The sequence below is a fragment of the Chiloscyllium plagiosum genome, unplaced genomic scaffold (genome assembly GCF_037043375.1).
Source record: "Chiloscyllium plagiosum isolate Xiang-an unplaced genomic scaffold, Cpla_swu_hap1 HiC_scaffold_26, whole genome shotgun sequence".
Lineage (NCBI taxonomy): Eukaryota > Metazoa > Chordata > Chondrichthyes > Orectolobiformes > Hemiscylliidae > Chiloscyllium > Chiloscyllium plagiosum.
In genome coordinates, this window is record NW_028270164.1 from 53,471,465 (window position 1) to 53,493,647 (window position 22,183).

Below are 22,183 nucleotides of genomic sequence, written 5' to 3' on the forward strand. Positions count from 1 at the left end.
TGATACAACCCAACCCAATGTACCTTACATTTTTTTAATATTATATTTCTTCAGTCTCCTTTTGCGGTTGTAAAATTACCAACTGTTCTTCAGTACTGTTTTATTTGGTGGTGGGGGTTGGTCGTCAGAGAAGTGACTGATCCATTCACCGAAGGCCTAAACTTTGTTAGAGAGGATTTTTCAGTATCAAGATGCATCATGACATGTGGCTTTCAGTGACAACCAGAGATGACCATGTCAGATTCTTGCTCAGCGACTACAGCTCCGCCTTCAACACCATTATCTCCTCCAAACTGATCTTAAAACTCAAGATGTAGGTCTCAGCTCCACCCTCTGCAACTGGATCCTCAGCTTCCTGACCCATAGATGGCAATCAGTAAAGATAGAAAACTGCACCTCCTCCACAATAACACTCAACACTGGAGCACCCAAGGATGCTTTCTCATGTCCCTATTGTACTCCCTGTACACCCATAACTGTGTTGCTAAATTCCAATCAAACAGCATCTGCAAGTTTGCTGACAACATCACATGGTGGGATAGATATCAAACAACGATGAGTCAGAATACAGGAAGGATATAGAAGACTTGGTGACGTGGTGTAATGATAACAACCTCTCTCTTAACATCAGCAAAACTAAAGAACTGATCATTGACTTCAGGTAGAAAGGAGGAGAATATGCCCACATACCCTCTACTTCGTTGATGTGGGAGAGGATTGAGAGTGTCAAGTTCCTAGGTGTGACGATAAACAACAACCTGTCCTAAACTTCCCACATAGATGCGACAGTCAAGAAGGCACAACAATGCCTCTTCTTCCTCAGACAATTCAGGAAATTTGGCATGTCCATGAGAACCCTCACCAACTTTTACAAATCCACCAGAGAAAGCACACTATCTGGGTGCATAACAGCCTGGTACAGCAACTGCTGTGCCCAGGACCATAACAAACTACAGCAGGTGGTGTGCACAGCCTAGACCATCATGGAAGCCAACTTCCCATTCATGGACTCCATTTATACATCTCATTGCTACTGAAAGGCTGCTCGTGGGGCGGCACGGTGGCCTAGTGGTTAGCACTGCTGCCTCACAGCGCCAGGGACCCGGGCTCGATTCCTGCCGGAGCGACTGTCTGTGTGGAATTTGCACATTCTCCCCGTGTCTGCGCGGGTTTCCTCCATGTGCTCCGGTTTCCTCCCACAATCCAAAGATGTGCAGGTCAGGTGAATTGGCCATGCTAAATTGCCCATAGTGTTAGGTGCATTAGTCAGGGGTATATATAGGATAGGGGAATGGGTCTGGGTGGGTTACTCTTCAGAGAGTTGGTGTGGACTTGTTGTGCTGAAGGGCCTGTTTCCATACTGTAGGAAATTTATTCTATTCTAGCATCATCAAAGATCCATCCCACCCTGGTAGTGCTCTTCTACAACCTCTTCCATCGGACAAAAAGATACAAAAGCTTGAACACAAGCACCAAAAGGTTCAAGAACAGCCTCTTCCATGCCGTTATTAGACTGATGAATGGATTCTCTAACCACAAGTAATGCTGATCTTGTTAATGTTGACCTTGCCTAGCGCACATCCTGTGCGGTGCAACCAACATGCCTTATTCTGTCCAAGCTTTTTTTCATTCTATGATCTGTATGTCCTTGCTGTGATCTGTATGGCCTATCTTATTAAGATCTGCCTGTATTGCTCGCAAACAAAGCTTTTCACTATACTTAGGTAAATGTGACAATAAATCAAATCAATCAATCAGATGTCACTTCTTCAGAAAAGGTCAAGGAGGTTAATCTGTCCTCTGAATGCTTTTTGCTTAACTCTTAAAAAAAACCAGAATCACTAGACTTTCATTTAGGCTGAATTCAGCAAATAAATTTTCAATTAAATAATAAACAGGTTTCAGCATTGTACGATAGGTTGAGGTTCACACAGAGAATCAGTTGCATCTATCGGCCTGATTCTGAGCTATATATTCTGCGTAAATCTCTGTAAAACATTGACACAAACCTCAGAAATTGTACTTTAACCAAAGTACAAACAGCACCAAACTATAATCTTAAACTATAATTCTTCATTCACATCTTGTCACCATCCACAGTAAATAATTTGATTACCCATCTCCTTATAAATAGCGTGCATGGATTCTCCAATTTAGAACAGGCAGGCACAGTCATATGTTGTGAGGAAAAAAGATAAAAGACAAAAGTAACTGAAATTAATGTGGGGGATTAATTTTGTAAAGAGCAGCCTGTTCAATGATGTATTTGAATAAATTCCTTTGATTTTACGTATTTTAACTGAATGTATTGCCCTTCCCAAAAGCAATAACAATATCTTGCAGTCATTTGCTCCCAGGGCATGTTCATCTGACAGACACTTTTTAAAAGTATATGGAAGAGCTAACAAAGCAATAACACATTACCAAATTATAACAGGAACTCCACTTGAGGAACATACAGAAGTACAGTCACTAATGTTCTGACTACAAAATAGGCGAGCTCAATACTTCATGGAGTGATTTTTACTTCCCTAAGGTAGGCACACAATCCCGTTGAGAGCAAAGAAATCAGACAGCTGACATTTCTTGGGGTTAATCATCTGAGTAGGGTCAGAGGGTTGGGAGGAAATTGTGACAGTGTGAGGAATAATCATAATGGGGACAGTGTGGAGCAGTAACGGGAGTGGTTACAATATGAGATGAGTAATTGGATTGGGAACAGTGCAGAGGAAGGGATAATTGTAGTGGGGACAGTGCAGATGGGGATACTGGAGTGTGGACAGCGTGGGATGGGATGTTAGTTGGGGTGGGGACATCAAGGTAGAGGGAGTAATTGGAGTGGGGATGCTGCAAGAGAGGGGGTTATTGGAGTGGCTCATTGGAGGGAAGAGGGTTATTGAAATGGGTTATTGAAATCAACCCAAATTCTGGGTCAGATATGTTGATGACACCTTTGTAATCATTAAAAACACGGAAATAGAGAATACACACCGGATCATCAACTCCACACTCACAGGAATCGATTCACGAGAGAGGAAGGAAAGGACAACCAACTCCCATTCCTAGACGTGAGGGTACAGAGAACACCAAACGGAGAATTCACCACTAAGGTACACAGGAAAGCCACACACACAGACCAAGTCCTGAACTATGAAAGCAACCACCCCAATACACACAAACGAAGTTGCATCAAGACACTGTTCAAAAGGGCCACAACACACTGCAGCACACCAGAACTGCAAAAAGAGGAAGAGGAACACCTATACAAGGTATTCGCAAAAAACGGATATCCTCGCAATTTCATCAACAGATGCCTAAGGGAGAGACAACAGAACGAGGACATGCCGCAACCCAAAGGACTAGCCACACTACCATACATCAAGAACATCTCTGAAATGACAGCCAGACTACTGCGACCACTAGGACTTATAACAGCACACAAACCAACAGCCACTCTCAGACAACAACTCACCAAAACTAAGGACCCGATACCCAGCATGAGCAAAACTAACGTAGTGTACAAAATCCCATGCAAGGACTGCACAAAACACTATATAGGACAAACAGGAAGACAGCTAACGATCCGCAACCACGAACATCAACTAGCCACGAAACGACACGACCAGCTATCCCTAGTAGCCACACACGCAGACGACAAGCAACATGAATTTGACTGGGACAACACTACCATTATAGGGCAAGCGAAACAAAGAATAGCCAGGGAATTCCTAGAAGCTTGGCACTCATCCACAAACTCCATCAACAAACACATAGACCTGGACACAATATACCGGCCACTACAGTGGACAGCTGAAACTGACAACCGGAAGCGGCAGGGACAGGCCATTATAAATGCCGGAGGAATCACCACAGAAGCGCTTCACAGGAGGCTCCCAAGCACTGAGGATGTCACCTAGACAGGGGACGAAACGTTTGCAACAAAAACTTCCAGCTCGGTGAACAGAACCACAGCAACGAGCACCCGAGCTACAAATCTTCTCACAAACTTTATCCAACTATTATTCCAGGTACCACCCTGTAACTTTCATGTTCCTTTTTGTGTTGCAACCATTTTCAACTCCAGCAGGTTTGAGTACCACACACAGCCAATGTGACATTTCATCTGACGGCTTTTATTAATCACTATTCATCTCCGCAGTTTCTATCCTGAGCCCTGAGCCTAATGCATAGCAATGCCTAACATCAAGATGCAACGTCTCAAAGCCAGAATGGTAATGATTATTGATGACCCCCCCAACCTGAAGTATCCTGAGGCTTTCATTGTATAACATCCTTATCTGCAGAGTTGCCCCTTTCACAGTGATTTTCCCATTTACATCACAGCATGCTCTCTCCAGTTTGCACACTTGACTTCCCCAATTGCCCCAATACAGTCCTGCTGCTTGCACTGCCCTCCCGCCTTGACAGTGAGTACACTAATTCCCAGTACCAACCTTGGTCAACTCCTCAGACTGGGTTGGGAAGATAGTCCTGACAGACAATGGGCCAGCTCTCCCACTGACATACCAGTAATACTCAGATTGAAAGAACTGACTGATTCCTAGTGCAAGAGTATGACATATCAGAGGTGTTGTCTTCTGGATATGACATTAAAATTAGAATTCATTTCCAAAAGGTTGTGCATTGTTATGGTTGTAACAATTGAGATGTAACAGCACTGCATTGATGGGGAGAAACAGAATAAGAGTGTCAGTTATAAGGGAGTCAATACTTAGTAGGAATACAGGAAATCATTTGAAGTTACAATTGAGGGTTCAGAGTAAGGAATACCAGGAAGTGGTTGGTGAGGAACTTGGAAAGAGAGAGCAAATGTTCCCCTTTATTCTGAGTAAAGAATCTTAGGCTGTCATTCTTTTCCATACTTATAGCTTAACCTTACAAAAATGACTGAGCACCAGGATTCCCAAATGGTTTGTGATCTCTTAGAACAAAAGTTTTGAATGTAAAATCAACAATTATTCTTATACAATTAGTAAGTTTAAAAAAAAACAAATATATTTTTCATTCTGAAGCACATCTGCCTCACTAAAGTGCTGTTGCAAAAATTGTGATGACAAAGAACTTTAGGCTAGATACCAACAAAGAAAAATGTTTACTCCATCATTGTCCAGAAAAACTATATTTTTCATTTTCTGGAAACTATAAACTTTATTGAAAGTTGGGACTGTTATAATCGAAATATGGAGAGCTTTGCAATTTGAAAATTAATTGTTACATATTATTAAGCTGTTGAATACAATGTTCCTTTCTCACAGTCATAAGAGGGAGAATTCAAAACTGAGCAGCTCAGAATCTTTCAGATTAAGGGAATTTTACCTGATAATGGCCCTCTGATTGGTCGAGATGCAATAGAGATTTACAAGGATGTTGCCAAAATTAGAGAGTTTGAGTTATAGGGAGAGGCTGAATAGGCTGGGACTATTTTCCCTGAAGCATGGAGGTTAAGAAATGGCTTTACAGAGGTTTATAAAATCATGAGGGGCATTGACAGGGTAAATAGAAAATGTCTTTTCCCTGAGGTAGGGGATTCCAAAACTAGAGGGCATAGGTCTAAAGTGAGAGGGGAAAGATTTAAAAGGAACCCAAGGGCAACTTTTTCACGCAGAGGGTGGTGCATGTATAAAATGAGCAGCCAGAGAAAGTGATGGAAGCTAGAACAATTACAATATTTAAAAGGCATCTGGATGGTATATCAATAGGAAGCGTTTAGAGGGATATGGGCCAAATGCTGGCAAATGAAATTGGATTAATTTAGGATATCTGGTCGCACGGACGAGTTGGACTGAAGGGTCTGTTTCTGTGCTATACATCTCTATGCATTCTATGTTAAAATGTGAAGCCAATATCAACAAGTGCATTAGAAACATTAAGAGCCTGCAGACATAAGTATCCATCACTCCCTCTTTCCCTCTAACAGAAAAACCAAGAAAGTTTAAAATAAATAATTTGTACAAGAAAATATCCAAGTTCACCTGATCAACTGTTGAACTGAAAGATGATGGTCATTTCCCCAGTCAGCAGCATAACATCATTGCAACATCAAGAGGACTGTGACCAAAATATCTTTCCGGATGGAAGTCTGGACCTTTGATCTTTGGAAATTTGTTTACCCTGTCTATATTTATTTTTATCCTTTATATTTGTGTTAACCTACATTAAAAGTCACTTTCTGTCTGTCTTCATGATGGCTGAGTGTTTGTGCATTCAAGCCTTTTCAAACTACGGTTTAAGTTGTATGGCTATACATTAAAGTTAAACATGTTGCAATCCAGAGATATTTCACTACTGAAAAAGAAATCACGTGAATTTCTTTTGTCCTGAGTCACAGTCGCAGGCAAATTAGTCAATTTGGTCAGCTCACTGGGATTTATATATTTATACATTTGGTGACAGTATGTGGACAGTGGGCACAACTATCAGAGCACTCCTCTAAGTTAAGTCATGACAATGTTCACAGCCATGCATGTCATAACTTTTAATATAATTGTTAAGCTATTTTATTGCACAGTTTATTGCTATTTAAGAGATCTGAAAATGTTGTATCAGACTTGTGAAGTTCCATCAACATTGCGCTAAGATTGAAAATTAAAATTGAAAAGTTATCTTTAAGGATATGTTTTTTTAAACGATTGAAATTCAGTTGCTTGACTTTGATATATTGGCAAAAATCAAACTTTAAATGTTTAGACTACACTTCTGTACTAAGTTCAGCAATATTTGCCTCTACTGTTAATTTGTCCAAAAGAAAAGAATTAAAATAAATGCTCGATGGAGTTTAACAATAGAGAACTGAAAAAGCTAATTCCAGGTTTTCAGAGTATTGTATACAACCTTCATTACATTCACTTCCCTCCAACTATATATTGACTATAAGATGCCACAATGTCACTCAACAGATGCTGAGTTTTAAAAAGATATTAAAAGTAATCAAGATGGAATGTTATCAGTATTTCTAAAAGGAAAATACAGCTGCAGCAATGGGCACAACTGTTTCACTTCAGTACGAATGACCATATCTGCTGGTAAATGGAAAACAATTTGTTATTTGCTCATCAATTTAAATCCAGTTGGCTTTCAGAACACATTATTTGGCAGCTTTTGCAGTCCTGCCTGAAACCTTGCCAACCTAATGGCTGCACTGGCCCTGGGTATTGAGTACAAAACAAGGAAATATCCTCAGAATTATGAATGCAATGTTAACACAAAATTTGTATCAGGTTTTAACATGTGATTTGCCGAGAAACTCAAACTTGTATTGAAATAATAATTTCCTACCTGTTATTGGGTGGCTGGCAGACTCTAACTTCACATTATAGAGGGTGGTGGCACCATCTTTAGTACAGGCAGTTGTTGCACTACAATACTCAGCTCTGCACATGTGATGCACAACCCAGAGGTCACATTCATCTCAACTCCCATAAAACTGGATAAATTGCATTTTGTCTTCATTATATCAATCATAATTCCAGATTGTACCACCATAACTTTTACAATCTCTCCAATAATGAATTAGATTCCCAAAAATGAGAAGAACCACCATTGGGATCATTTAGGTTTCACTAAAGTTCTTTTCTCAAACTGTCACTAAACTTGCATGTCCAAGTCATCGAGTCATAGAGATGTACAGCTGTTGCTTATGTTTCTAACTTCCCACAAAGTAAACAGATATATCAACACCGCAAAGTCAAACAAAATCCACTACGCATGAACTCCCTTATCAGAATGTTCAATATTCTTTATTTGAATGAATACTGATTCAACTTTTGTTCATTGTCTTTACACACAGAGACTAATCCTAGCAAAAACAGCCAATTGACTGATGACCTAAGGGAAAGATACAGGTAAAATAAAAGATATGCTGAACGAGTTAGAAAAAAAATCAAAGAAGTTCACAGCATTTAAGAACTAAATAATCACGAACCACGAATGAAACATTCCAATACATAAATGGACAAAAATATTACTTGATCTTTTGATTTAGAGAATCACATTGCCTGCCCCAAGGGCATGTGGTGTCCTGTCCAAATTGTTTTAACTTGCCATTTAAAAGGGGGACTTCAGAACTTGTACAAACAAATATAAAAAAGACATTGAAAAGCTGCTTTCAATGTCTCAATAAGTTGTAAAAGTGAACACAAGTCAGAGATGGAAGCTGTCAGAAGTGAGACTTTGTTTCCACATGATTGTAGCACATTTTGTATCCAATAATAGTGTCTGCAGCTGATAACTTGGTGATTCCTTAGACAAGTTCTAGCTTGTCAGGATTTTTTCTACAAGTTGCTTAGTTTATTTTGAAATTGCTTTGCTTAATCTAGAATCTAACTGAAAGTCGCTGGACAGGTTCATAAGTTAAAAAGCAATACAAAAATACAGCTAGTCCCAGTTATTTCCAATCTGAGCAACCAATCAAGACTATGGCAACAGGTAATGCATCTATTTGATTCCAACCATATTTCTTTATTGAATAGTGAAGATGATACAGTTATCAATAATCAAAATCAATGCAAATATTTAACAACATTTATCAAGGATATAAACCAATGGCAATCATTGTCAGAGCCATGAGGCAAGACTATTACATGGAACAAACACCATGCATATGCAACACTATGAAGAAACAACACTTAATTTAGCCTCACCAGCCCATTTCATCATTTGTATAGGCTGCAAATGTGCAGTCTAACTCTAAATATTCAACTTTGTGCCAAATACTTGAATAGGAAGTGTTTACAGGGATATGGGCCAAATGCTGAGAAATGGGACTAGATTAATATAGGACAGCTGGTCAGCATGAACCAGATAAACCAAAGGGTCGGTTTCCCTGCGTACAGTGCTACAGCTCTATCTTAATTCTTTTGGCTAACAAAAAAATTATCAATCCCTGTTTTAAAACTGCTATTTGCAATTCCAAAATTCTACCACCCTTTTTATCGGGAAGTGGTTCTTAATTTCAATCCTGAAAAAATTGGCTCTAATATTTAGATTGTGCTTGCTATACCTGGAGTCCCCAAATGGTGGAAATGAGCTTCACCCAAACTATTCTATGTTTTCCCATAAATTTCATTTTGATTAGCTTAGTTGGCTGGATGGCTGCTTTGCAGTATAGATTGACGAAAACAGTGTACCTATGTACAAGTGACCACATATTAAATAAATCTACTGAACCAGTGTGATGAAAACAATGTGGTTCATTCCTGCACCAGCAGAGATTAACAAGGTTGACTCTCCTTCTCAACCTCTCCCCTCGCCTGAGACATGGTGATCCTCAGGTTAACTGACCAAATGTTATCTCGCTTTGATGAGCGAGCAACTCTCTAACCTGGTACAACTATGGCATCTTTACCATCACAGCTATTCTAGTCCATTGGGATGGCACAGTGGTTAGCACTGCTGCCTCACAACACCAGGTCTCAGGTTCAATTCCAGCCTCGGGTGACTGGATGGGTCTCCTCCCACAGTCCAAAGATATGTGGTCCAGGTGAATTGGCCATGCTAAATTGCCCATTGTGTTAGGTGCATTAATAGAGGGAAATGGTTCTGGGTGGGTTACTCTTCAGAGGATCGGTGTGGACTGGCTTGGCCGAAGGGCCTGTTTCCACACTGTAGGAATCAAATATAATAATATTCCCCTGTCCACTACTCTAGCAACCTCTTCAAAAATGTCAATCAGATTCATCAAAGATTAATGCTATCTGACTGTATTGAGTTGACATTTTTCAAGATCTTTATCAGTCTATCCTAAATTATTGACTTTAGTAGCATCCCCTTTACAGAATAAAGTTAACTGGTTTATAATTGTTTGATTTCCCTCTATCAATTTTCTTAAATACTAAAATGTCAGGTACAATGTTCAAATCCAAAAGAATAGTTTAGGAATTATCAACTGGTAGATTATACTTAAGGTGGATATACCCGTTTTCACCTTTAAATTCTTTTAAAACGCTGGGGAGGAAACTATGCTGGATTCGAGTGGTGCTGGGAAAGTACAGCAGGTCAGGCAGCATCGGAGGAGCAGGAAAATCGACATTTCGGGCAAACGCCCTTCATCAGCCCTCAGTCTAATCTAAACTCTGATTTCCAGCATCTGCAGTCCTCACTTTTGCCTAGGATACTACATTGTCTCATTGAGTCCCTGTCAGTGTTTCCTTGTATGAATGACATGTTGACCTCTTTCATCTACTGTAAAATGCTACCAACTAATTATTTAGCTTGTACATATTTCCTTATTTCCAATATTTCAATCATTCCACAAATATCTGACCGCCATCTTTTATCCGAAACAATTTTAATAGATTTTGCGTTTTTATATCCCTTGGTGGTCCAAACAAAACAAAGCAAAAAACAGATCAATTATAATTGTTATTTATGTATAGCGGGATTATCATTAACCTTATCGTAGGAAAATGAAGATTTATTTTTACGATCCTTGCAGCATTAAGATACTTGCCCTGCCTGTGACAGAAACTCTCTGATTTTATTTTCTGTTTTAAAAAGTACTTCGTTTGACGGTGGTTGTTTGCCTTTATAACAAATCACTTCACTTTAAAATTGAAGGCACCAGATATACTTTGAGATGTGCTAAAGAAATGTGTGTTTCTTTCTGGTTCGCAATGTTCCTTACAAAGGTGTTTATGACCTTTTCCAATTAACCTGCTCAGAGATATTAATACAGTCTCTGGACAGGGAGGACGTGGACCCGGGCCCCCAGCTAAGAGATATTAATACAGTCTCTGGACAGGTAGGACGTGGACCCGGGGCCCCAGCTCAGAGATATTAATACAGTCTCTGGACAGGGAGGACGTGGACCCGGGCCCCCAGCTCAGAGATATTAATACAGTCTCTGGACAGGTAAGATGTGGACCCGGGCCCCCAGCTCAGAGATATTAATACAGTCTCTGGACAGGGAGGACGTGGACCCGGGCCCCCAGCTCAGAGATATTAATACAGTCTCTGGACAGGTAGGACGTGGACCCGGGCCCCCAGCTCAGAGATATTAATACAGTCTCTGGACAGGTAGGACGTGGACCCGGGCCCCCAGCTCAGAGATATTAATACAGTCTCTGGACAGGGAGGACGTGGACCCGGGGCCCCAGCTCAGAGATATTAATACAGTCTCTGGATAGGTAGGACGTGGACCCGGGCCCCCAGCTCAGAGATATTAATACAGTCTCTGGACAGGTAGGACGTGGACCCGGGCCCCCAGCTCAGAGATATTAATACAGTCTCTGGACAGGGAGGACGTGGACCCGAGGCCCCAGCTCAGAGATATTAATACAGTCTCTGGACAGGTAGGACGTGGACCCGGGGCCCCAGCTCAGAGATATTAATACAGTCTCTGGACAGGGAGGACGTGGACCCGGGCCCCCAGCTCAGAGATATTAATACAGTCTCTGGACAGGTAGGACGTGGACCCGGGGCCCCAGCTCAGAGATATTAATACAGTCTCTGGACAGGTAGGACGTGGACCCGGGCCCCCAGCTCAGAGATATTAATACAGTCTCTGGACAGGGAGGACGTGGACCCGGGCCCCCAGCTCAGAGATATTAATACAGTCTCTGGACAGGGAGGACGTGGACCCGGGCCCCAGCTCAGAGATATTAATACAGTCTCTGGACAGGGAGGACGTGGACCCGGGGTCCCAGCTCAGAGATATTAATACAGTCTCTGGACAGATAGGACGTGGACCCGGGCCCCCAGCTCAGAGATAGTAATACAGTCTCTGGACAGGTAGGACGTGGACCCGGGGTCCCAGCTCAGAGATATTAATACAGTCTCTGGACAGATAGGACGTGGACCCGGGCCCCCAGCTCAGAGATACTAATACAGTCTCTGGACAGGTAGGACGTGGACCCGAGGCCCCAGCTCAGAGATATTAATACAGTCTCTGGACAGGGAGGACGTGGACCCGGGCCCCAGCTCAGAGATATTAATACAGTCTCTGGACAGATAGGACGTGGACCCGGGGTCCCAGCTCAGAGATATTAATACAGTCTCTGGACAGATAGGACGTGGACCCGGGGTCCCAGCTCAGAGATATTAATACAGTCTCTGGACAGGGAGGACGTGGACCCGGGGTCCCAGCTCAGAGATATTAATACAGTCTCTGGACAGGTAGGACGTGGACCCGGGCCCCCAGCTCAGAGATAGTAATACAGTCTCTGGACAGGGAGGACGTGGACCCGGGGCCCCAGCTCAGAGATATTAATACAGTCTCTGGACAGATAGGATGTGGACCCGGGGTCCCAGCTCAGAGATATTAATACAGTGTCTGGACAGGGAGGACGTGGACCCGGGCCCCCAGCTCAGAGATATTAATACAGTCTCTGGACAGGTAGGACGTGGACCCGGGGCCCCAGCTCAGAGATATTAATACAGTCTCTGGACAGGTAGGACGTGGACCCGGGCCCCCAGCTCAGAGATATTAATACAGTCTCTGGACAGGGAGGACGTGGACCCGGGGTCCCAGCTCAGAGATATTAATACAGTCTCTGGACAGGTAGGACGTGGACCCGGGCCCCAGCTCAGAGATATTAATACAGTCTCTGGACAGGGAGGACGTGGACCCGGGGTCCCAGCTCAGAGATATTAATACAGTCTCTGGACAGGTAGGACGTGGACCCGGGCCCCAGCTCAGAGATATTAATACAGTCTCTGGACAGGGAGGACGTGGACCCGGGCCCCCAGCTCAGAGATATTAATACAGTCTCTGGACAGATAGGACGTGGACCCGGGCCCCCAGCTCAGAGATATTAATACAGTCTCTGGACAGGTAGGACGTGGACCCGGGGCCCCAGCTCAGAGATATTAATACAGTCTCTGGACAGGTAGGACGTGGACCCGGGCCCCCAGCTCAGAGATATTAATACAGTCTCTGGACAGGTAGGACGTGGACCCGGGCCCCCAGCTCAGAGATATTAATACAGTCTCTGGACAGGTAGGACATGGACCCGGGGCCCCAGCTCAGAGACAGGGGCATTACCAGGTGTTTTTGAAGCTTTTTGTTTCGGTGTTTCTGAGATCCCCAGGTATTTGCGGGCGCACACCAACTGTGTCAGAATTGCTGCATTCAGCTGTCGTGGCTTCAGAATTTTTAAATTAAAAATATAATCAACACCGATTGAAACCTTTCCGTTTATTTTTAAAAAGGTAACTGTTTCCATAACTGAGCCCACCTCATAACATCCAACTGTTTGTGAACGGTTCGGTAAAACCGGCATTTTCTTCCGTCCTCTTGCGTGTTTCTAAATGGACCAGTCTTGGGAATTTATATATCAGTGTATTATGTGACTCCGGATTCAGATTCAATAATTATATTTGAACAAATTGTTGATGAAACAATTCAGACCCAGGCTTCGCCCTCACAAAATGGCGCCGCCGTCCCACAGCGCGCGTCCCTTCCCGCCACAATGAGCGCATGCGCGAGGACACTCTGCCCATCAGCTCCATGTGCTACCGAGATACTGCAACCATTTCATTCTGCAGGCAGCAAACCAACCCGTTTCCTTTCGTTTGGATCTCACATGTTGCTTCATTTAAAAAAAGACAACCCCAACTTTGAAACTGATCCTCCTATTCCACTAGCCTCAATGTTGATAACCAGCCTTTCATGTGGTACTTTTATCCTAGTTTCACTTCATCTCTTGGCCAATGTTCCTTTCTTCTTCACTGTCCCTCTCAAGTTACTGTATTTGGCTTTGGTCTCACTTTAAAAATGTATTTCATAATTATCATACATCTTGCTTTTTCTGTTACAACATATTCTTGATCTCCTTCATCATTGATGTGGGTGGGGCGGGGGGGGTTGGTTTTCTTGCTTGTGGATTATAAAATCAGTCTGTACCTGAATGTCACTGTTCACAAGCTCTTGCAGATTATTCCTTGTTTTTCACAATGAAATTATGATCACTCTTACCTCAACCAACCTTATTCCCCAGCAGCAGATCCAGCCATGTTCTCATACTGAGGTACTGTAAAACAGAGTCTGGTAAATCGACAACTTTATCTGGTTAAAATGTCCAATCACGTAACAAGATTGATATCAATTGAAAAACAAATTACAACCAGCCACAGAGGGAGATATTAGGCCAGATGACTAAAAAAAACTTGGTTGAACACTTCGGATTTAAAAAGCACATTACCACAGTATACAAAAAAATCATTTAGAAATAGAGTGCACAAGAAAGGCCTGGCAATAGATCCCCAAATGACAGGAGAAGGGCAGCTTGATGGTTACAATTAGAATGATAGAGCTGTGCAGCATGGAAACAGACCCTTCAGTCCAACTCATCCATGCCAACCAGATATCATAAATTAATCTAGTCCCATTTGCCAACATTTGGCCCATATCCCTCTAACTCCTTCCTATTCATATAGATGCCTTTTAATGCTGTAATTGTACCAGCCTCAACCATTTCTTCTGCCAGTTTATACATGTACCACTCTCTGTATGAAAACATTGCCCCTTGGATCCCTTTTAAATCTTTCCCTTCTTGTCTTAAACCTATACCCTCTACTTTTGGACTTGCCTTGCCTGGGAAAAAGACCTTGTCAATTTATCCTATTCATGCCCCTCATGACTTTAAAAACCTTCATAAGGTCACCCCTCTGTCTCCAATGCTCCAGGGAAAATAGCCCCAGCCTATTCAGCCTCTCCCTTTAGCTCAAACCCTCCCACTCTGACAATATCCCTGTAATTCCTTTTCTGAACTCTTTCAAGTTTCACAAATCCTTCCTATAGCAGAGAGAGACCAGAATTCAACGTAGTGGCCGAACCATTGTCCTGTACAGCCAAACCATGACCTCCAAACTCCAATACTTATTGCCGTGACTTAAGAGTATTAAAGGGTATTAAACATCTTCTTCACTATCCTGTCTACCTGTGATTCCACTTTCAATGAACTATGAACCTGCACTCCAAGGTCTCTTTGTTTGGCAACACTCCCCAGGACCTTACCATTAAGTGTATAAGTCCTGCCCTGATTTGTCTAATGAAATAACAATGGTCAAATATGTTATTATTTTGGGCAGTCAAGATATTAATTCTGAATGAACCACTATTTATTATGGTCTCAAATTTTGGGATGTAATCAGATTGATAATTAATGAAGAAATTGTTGTGCAGTAATGGGCGGACTTTTGCATGTAATATCAAAAGCTTCGGTAAATGAATCAATTAATTTGGATGCTTTGGGAATTGTAAAGACATTACTTCACTGGGTTAGGGAGTATTAGGATGATAGGAGAACAGGCTGCAAGTTAAGACATAGGCAGAAATGTTTTGGATGAACTTAAGTTTACAGAGGGTAGACTGGGAGATCAGGAGTGTGTTGGAATAGCTGAGTCTGGAGGTAATAGAAAATAGGCAGGAGTGGGCCATTTGGCCTTTCAGGCCAGCTTTGCCTTCATTATGATAATGGATAATTATCCAATTCAACAGTCTGTACCTGCTTTTCCCCACAGCTTCTGATCCATTTAGTCCCAAGTGGAATATTCAATTCCTTATTGAAACCATACAGTGTTTTGGACTAAACATCTCTCCGTGGTAATGAATTCCACAGCTCACCACTTTCTGGGTGAAGAAATTTCTCCTTATCTCATTTCCAAATGACCTCCCCTGTATTCTTAGACTGTAACTCATGTTTCTGATCTCCAGCCATCATATAAACATAGAGGATAGAAACAGGAGTAGACAATTTGACCCCTTGAGCCTGCTCTGCCATTCAGTATGGTCATGACAGATCACCAAGCTCAGTAACCATATCCCTTAATCCTTTAGCCACAAGAGCTACATCTACATAGGAGCAAATTACTGCAAATGCTGAAATCTGTACTGAAAACAACAAATGCTGGAGATCACAGCGGATCAGACAGCTTCCATAGAGAAAGAGCAAGCTAGATGACTCTTCATCAGAGCTGAAGTGGTGTGGAGGTGGACCATTTATGCTATAGTTGCGGAGGAGCACGAGGGTGGTGGGTGTAAGGTGCTGGGGGAGTAAGAATGTTGATAGTTCAGATTAAGTGATCAGAATGTGAGAATGACAGAAGAATGGTGTGTCTACCTGCCAGACTGGAAAGATCAGACAGTCCCTCTGGGATGGGGGAAGGGGAGAGAGGACATGATAACAGAGAATGTAACAAGTAAAGCTAAAAGGAAAGGAAACAAATGGGAGAATGTAACAGCTTTACACCTACTACCCTCACATCTTCCCCTCCCAATTATAGCATAAATGTTGCCCCCTCCACACTTCAATTCAGCTCTGATGAAAAGTCATCTAGACTTGAAACATTAGCTTGCTCTTTCTCCATGAATGCTGTCTGACCTGCTGTAATCTCCAGCATTTGTTGTTTTCAGCAATATCTACCTCTTTCTTCAAAACACATGTTTTAGCCTCAACCACTTTCTATCGTTGAGAATTCCACATGTCCACAGTCTCTAAGTGAGACATTTCTCTGTATCTCAGTCCTAAAATCATTATTAAACTACTCCCCCAACATTGTTAACATTTTATACGTTTCTCTGATAATTCCAACCCCGCCTCATTCTTCTAAACTCAAGTGAATACCATAAGACCATATGAAGTAGGAGTGGAAGTAAGGCCATTCGGCCCTCGAGTCCACTTTGCCATTCAGTCATGGCTGATGGGCATTTCAATGCCACTTACCTGTACTCTCCCTGTATCCCTTAATTCCTTGCAAGATTAAGAACTTATCAATCTCTGCCTTGAAGACATTTAACGTTCTGGCCTCCACTGCACTCCATGGTAATGAATTCCACAGGCCCACCACTCTCTGGCTGAAGAAATGTCTCCTCATTTCTGTTCGAATTTGACCCCCTCTAATTCTAAGGCTATGCCCACGAGTCCTAGTATCCCTGCCTGACAGAAACAATTTCCCAGCGTCCACTCTTTCTAAGCCATGCATTATCTTGTAAGGTTCAATTAGATCTCCCCTCAACCCTCTGAACTCTTAACACACAATCCCAGGATCCTCAGTCGTTCATTGTATGTTAGGCCTACCATTCCAGGGAACATCCGTGTGAATCTCAGCTGGACACGCTCCAGTGCCAGTATGTCCTTCCTGAGGTGTGGGGCCCAAAACTGGACACCATATTCTAAATGGAGCCTAACCAGAGCTTTATAATGTCTCAGTAGCACATCACTGCTTTTACATTCCAACCCGCTTGAAATAAATGACAACATTACACTTGCTTTCTTAACCACAGACTCAACCTGCAAGTCAACCTTTAGAGAATCCTGTACTTGCACTTCCAGATCCCTTTGTACTTTAGTTTTATGAATTTTCTCACCTTTATAAAATAGTCCATGCCTGTGTTCTTTTTCCAAAGTGCAAGACCTCGCATTTGCTCACATTGAATTCCATCAGCCAATTGTTGGACCATTCTCCTAAACTGTCTAAATCTTTCTGTAGCCCCCCCCCCCTCCTCAGAACTACCTGCCTGTCCACCTAACTTCGCATCGTCGGCAAACTTCGCCAGAATGCCCCCAGTCTCTTCATCCAGATCATTTTTTGATAAAGTGAACAGCTGGGGCCCCAACACTGAACCCTGTGGGACACCACTTGTCACCAGCTGCCATTCCGAGAAAGAACCTTTTATCCCAACTCTCTGCCTTCTGTCAGTCAGCCAATCCTCAATCCATGCCAGTAGCTTACCTCAAACATCATGGGCCCTCACCTTACTCAGCAGCCTCCCGTGAGGCACCTTATCAAAGGCCTTTTGGAAGTCTAGGTAGATAATATCCACTGGGTTTCCTTGGTCTAACCTACTTGTTACCTCTTCAAAGAATTAATACAATCCTAATCAACTCAATCTCTCCTCATACATCAGTCCTGCTATCCCAGGAATCAATTTGGTAAACCTTCACTGCACTCCCTCTATAACAAGAACATCCTTCCTCAGATAAGCAGTCCAAAACTTCACACAATATTCCAGGTGTGGCCTTGCCAATGCCCTGTATAATTGAAACAAAACATCCATGCTCCTATACTCGAATTCTCTCACTATTAAGGCCAAAATACAGTTTACCTTCTTTACTGCCTGCTGCACCTACACCCTTGTTTTCAGCAACTAGTGCATGAGGATACCCTGTTGTCGTTGAACATTCCGCTCTCTTAATTTACAGCCATTTAAATAATAATCTGCCTTATTTTTACTACAAATGTAGATAACCTCAAACCACTTTCAACCTCTCAACTTCCTACACTCCAAAGAAAATGTCCACGCTTATCCTTCCTGCCTTTATAACTCAAACAACTCATACCTCGCAACATCCTGGTAAATCTCTTCTGAACCTTCTTCAGCTTCATAATATCCTTCCCACTATGTGACCAGAACTGGACACAGCATTCCAGATGAGGCCTCATCAATGTCATGTACAACTTTATGCCATACGTTTGCACACTCAATCATATTGCAACATCTCTGCATGCTCCTCACAGCTTATCCTTCCACCCAGCTATGTGTCATCTGCAAATTTTGAGATATTAGATTTAATTCCCTCATCTAAATCATTAACATATATTGTTACTAGTTAGGCCTAATCACTGCCTGCCATTCAGAAAAAGACCCATTTATTCCTACAGTTTGTTTCCTGAATGCTGACCAATTTTCTATCCATCTCAAACCACTATCCCCAATCCCATGCACTTAACTTTATACATTAATCTCTTATGTGGGACCTTTTCAAAAGTGTTCTAAAAGTCCAAATAAATCACATCCACTGGCTCCCCCTAATCAACTCTACTGGTTACATCCTTGAAGAATTCCAGCAGATTTGCCAAGTGCAGGTTCCCTTTCGTAAATCAGTACTGACTGTGTCTGATTCTAAAATTGTTTTCCAAATATTCTACTGTAAAATCCTTATTAATAGACTCTAGCATCTTACTGTTTGTTAACATCAGACTCACTGAGCTATAATTTCCTATTTTCTCTCTACCTACCTTTTAAAACAGTGGAGTTACATGAGCTACCCTCCAATCTGTAGGAATTGTTCCAGAGTCTAAAGAATTTTGAAAGATGACCACCAATACATCCACTATTTCTAGGAATCCTGTGTTCACCATCATTTTTGGTACATTATTCACATCCTCCTTTGCAAAGATAGAAGCAAAGTGTGATTGTAGTTTGTCAGTCATTTTTTCCCCGTTGGACCTACATTAGTTTTCATCAATTTTTTTCTGTTTAAATACCTACATAATTAACATTTACAATCATTCTCTGCAAGCTTACTATCAAATCCATTTTCTCCTTCTTAATCAATCCCCTGATCCTCCTTTGCTAACTTCTTAAACCATTCACAATCCTCAGGTATATTGTTTTTTCTTACCAATTTGTATCTCTTTTTTTGTATTAAATGCTATCTCTAAATTCCATTGTGAGCCATGATTTTATGACTGCTCTCTTTGCACTCTTGCACCAGACAGGAATGAACAATTTTTGTGTTTCATCCATTCACTCCTGAATGTTTGTCATTGCCTATTCACTGCCATTCCTTTCAGGAACATTTCCCAATCCATCATATCCAACTCATTACTATTATACCACCATAGTTTCCTTTATGAAGATGCTGGACACTAATCTCAGAATTAACTATCTCACTTTCCATCTTGGTCAATAATGTGACCATATTATGGTCACTTATTCCCAAAGGGGTCTTTCACAACTACATTACCAATTATTCCTTTCACATTGCATACTACCTAGTCTAAGATGACCTGTTCTCTGGTTGGTTCCTCAAAGTATTGTTGAAACTTTATTGCTGGAACAGCACAGCAGGTCAGGCAGCATCCAGGGAACAGGAGATTCGACGTTTCGGGCACAGGCCCTTCTTCAGGAATCCTGAAGAAGGGCCTGTGCCCGAAACGTCGAATCTCCTGTTCCCTGGATGCTGCCTGACCTGCTGTGCTGTTCCAGCAAAAAGTTTCAACTTTGATCTCCAGCATCTACAGACCTCACTTTCTCCTCCTCAAAGTATTGGTCAAGAAAACCATCATGCTCTCAGAATTCTTTGTCTACAGTATTGCTTTGCTCAATCCATGCATAGATTAAAGTCACCTATAATTACAGATGTTTATTTACTACATGTAATCGCTGAATTCTTGTTTAATGCTATTCCCAACATCACCACTACACTTTGGGTGTCTAAGTAATATCTCCACTAATTATTTTTGCCCCTTGGTATTTCTCAATTCTACCATGCAGATTCTACATTTTATATCCTCTTTAACCAGTGATGCAACTCCACTGCCTTTTCCTTTATGCCAGTCCTTCCTAAATACTGAATACTCCTGGATGTTCAGTTCCCATCCCTGGTCACACTGCATCCACGTCTCCATCGTGGCCATTTACATCTATTTATTCATCGGCTTGAGTTCAAATGCTCAGACACAAAGCCTTCAGGCTTACCTTTTTAACATTCCCATCATTCTCCAAAGATGTGCAGGCCAGGTGAATTGGCAATGCTAAATTGCCAGTAGTGTTAGGTGAAGGGGTAAATGTAGGGGTATGGGTGGGTTGCGCTTCGGCGGGTCGATGTGGACTGTTTCCACACTGTAAGTAATCTAATCTAATTGCATTCTCACGCCTCTTTTTACTGTGGCCTTGTTTGATTCTGGCTGTGGATTCCTCTGCCCATCACTTCTTTTATTCCTCTTTCTGTCTTTTGTTCTTGTCCTTGATTCCCCTTCCTTTCACTCCTCGCTTAGGTTCCCATCTCACTGCCAATTTAGTTGAAACCCTCCTAAACCCAACCACTCAAGCAAATACTCCTCCAAAAGGCATCAGTCTTAATCCTGCCCGGAGTAACCTGTCCAGTTTGTTCCGGTTTCCTCCAGAAACCCAATGCCCCAGGATTCTGAAACCCTCTCCCTCATATTGTCTCTTTAGCCACTTATTCATCCAACCTATCCTGCTATTTCTACTCTGATTATTACATGGACTAGTAGTAATTCCGAGATCACTATCTTTAAAATCCTATTATTCAGCTTATGTCCTAATTCCCTATATTCTGCTTTTAGGACCTCATCCTTTTTTATAGCCAAGGTATTTGGAACCTATCTGTACCACAAGCACTCAATGTTCACCCTCCCCTTTCAAGATGTCCTGTCGGCTCTGAGACATCCTTGATCCTAGCAGCATGGAGGTAACATACCATCCAGGAGTCTCATTTGTGGCCGTAGAAACTCCAATCTAATCCCATATACAACTGAATCTCCTATGATATGCATTTTCACACTTTCTGTCCTCTGCCATGCAGCAGAACCAGCCATGATGCCATAAATTTTGCTGTTACCTTTTTCGCCTGTGAGGTCATTCCCCTGAACTGTGTCCAAAGCAGTTTAACTCTTTGCAGGGGAATGATCACAGGTCATTCCTACACTACCTGCCTCGTCATCTTACTCTGCCTGGTGGTCACCCATTGCTTTTCTGCCTGTGGAGTCTTAGTCTTTGGTGTGACCACGATTCTCACAGTCTTGCAGACGTTCCTCCTTTCAGTCCTAAATGGTTTACCCCAAACCCTTAGACTGTGACCCCTTGTTGTGGATTTTCTCACTATCAGAATGTCCTTTCTGCATCTACTCTGTCTAGTCCCATTTGAATTTTGTATTTTCCATGAGATACACCCTCAATCTTCTGAAAGCCAGCAAAAGTGATTCTTATCGATTCAACATCTATTCATATGTCAGTCCTGCCATCACATGAATTTGTCTGATAAACCGCTGCACTATCTTCATCACAAGAACATCCTTCTGCAGCTAGAGATACCAGAGCTGCACACAATATTCTAGATGTAGTCTCAACAGAGCCCTATGTAATTTCAGCAAGACATCCTTGCTCCTGTCCTTGAATCCTTTCACTATTAGGATCAACACACCATTCACTTCTTCATCGCCTGCTGTACCTGCATGCTCACCCTCACCAACTGGTGTATGAGGAATGTTACATACTCTCCTCTCTCAAGCAGTAACCATTCAGATAACATTCTGCCTTTCTGTTTTTGCTACCAAAGTAGATAACCTCACATTTATCTTTATTGTATTGCATCTGCCATGCATTTTGCCCACTCGGTTTATTCAAATCACCTCTAGTCTTTTGGAAAAAGAACTGTTTATTCCTACTCTTTGTTTCCTGCCTACCAACCAGTTC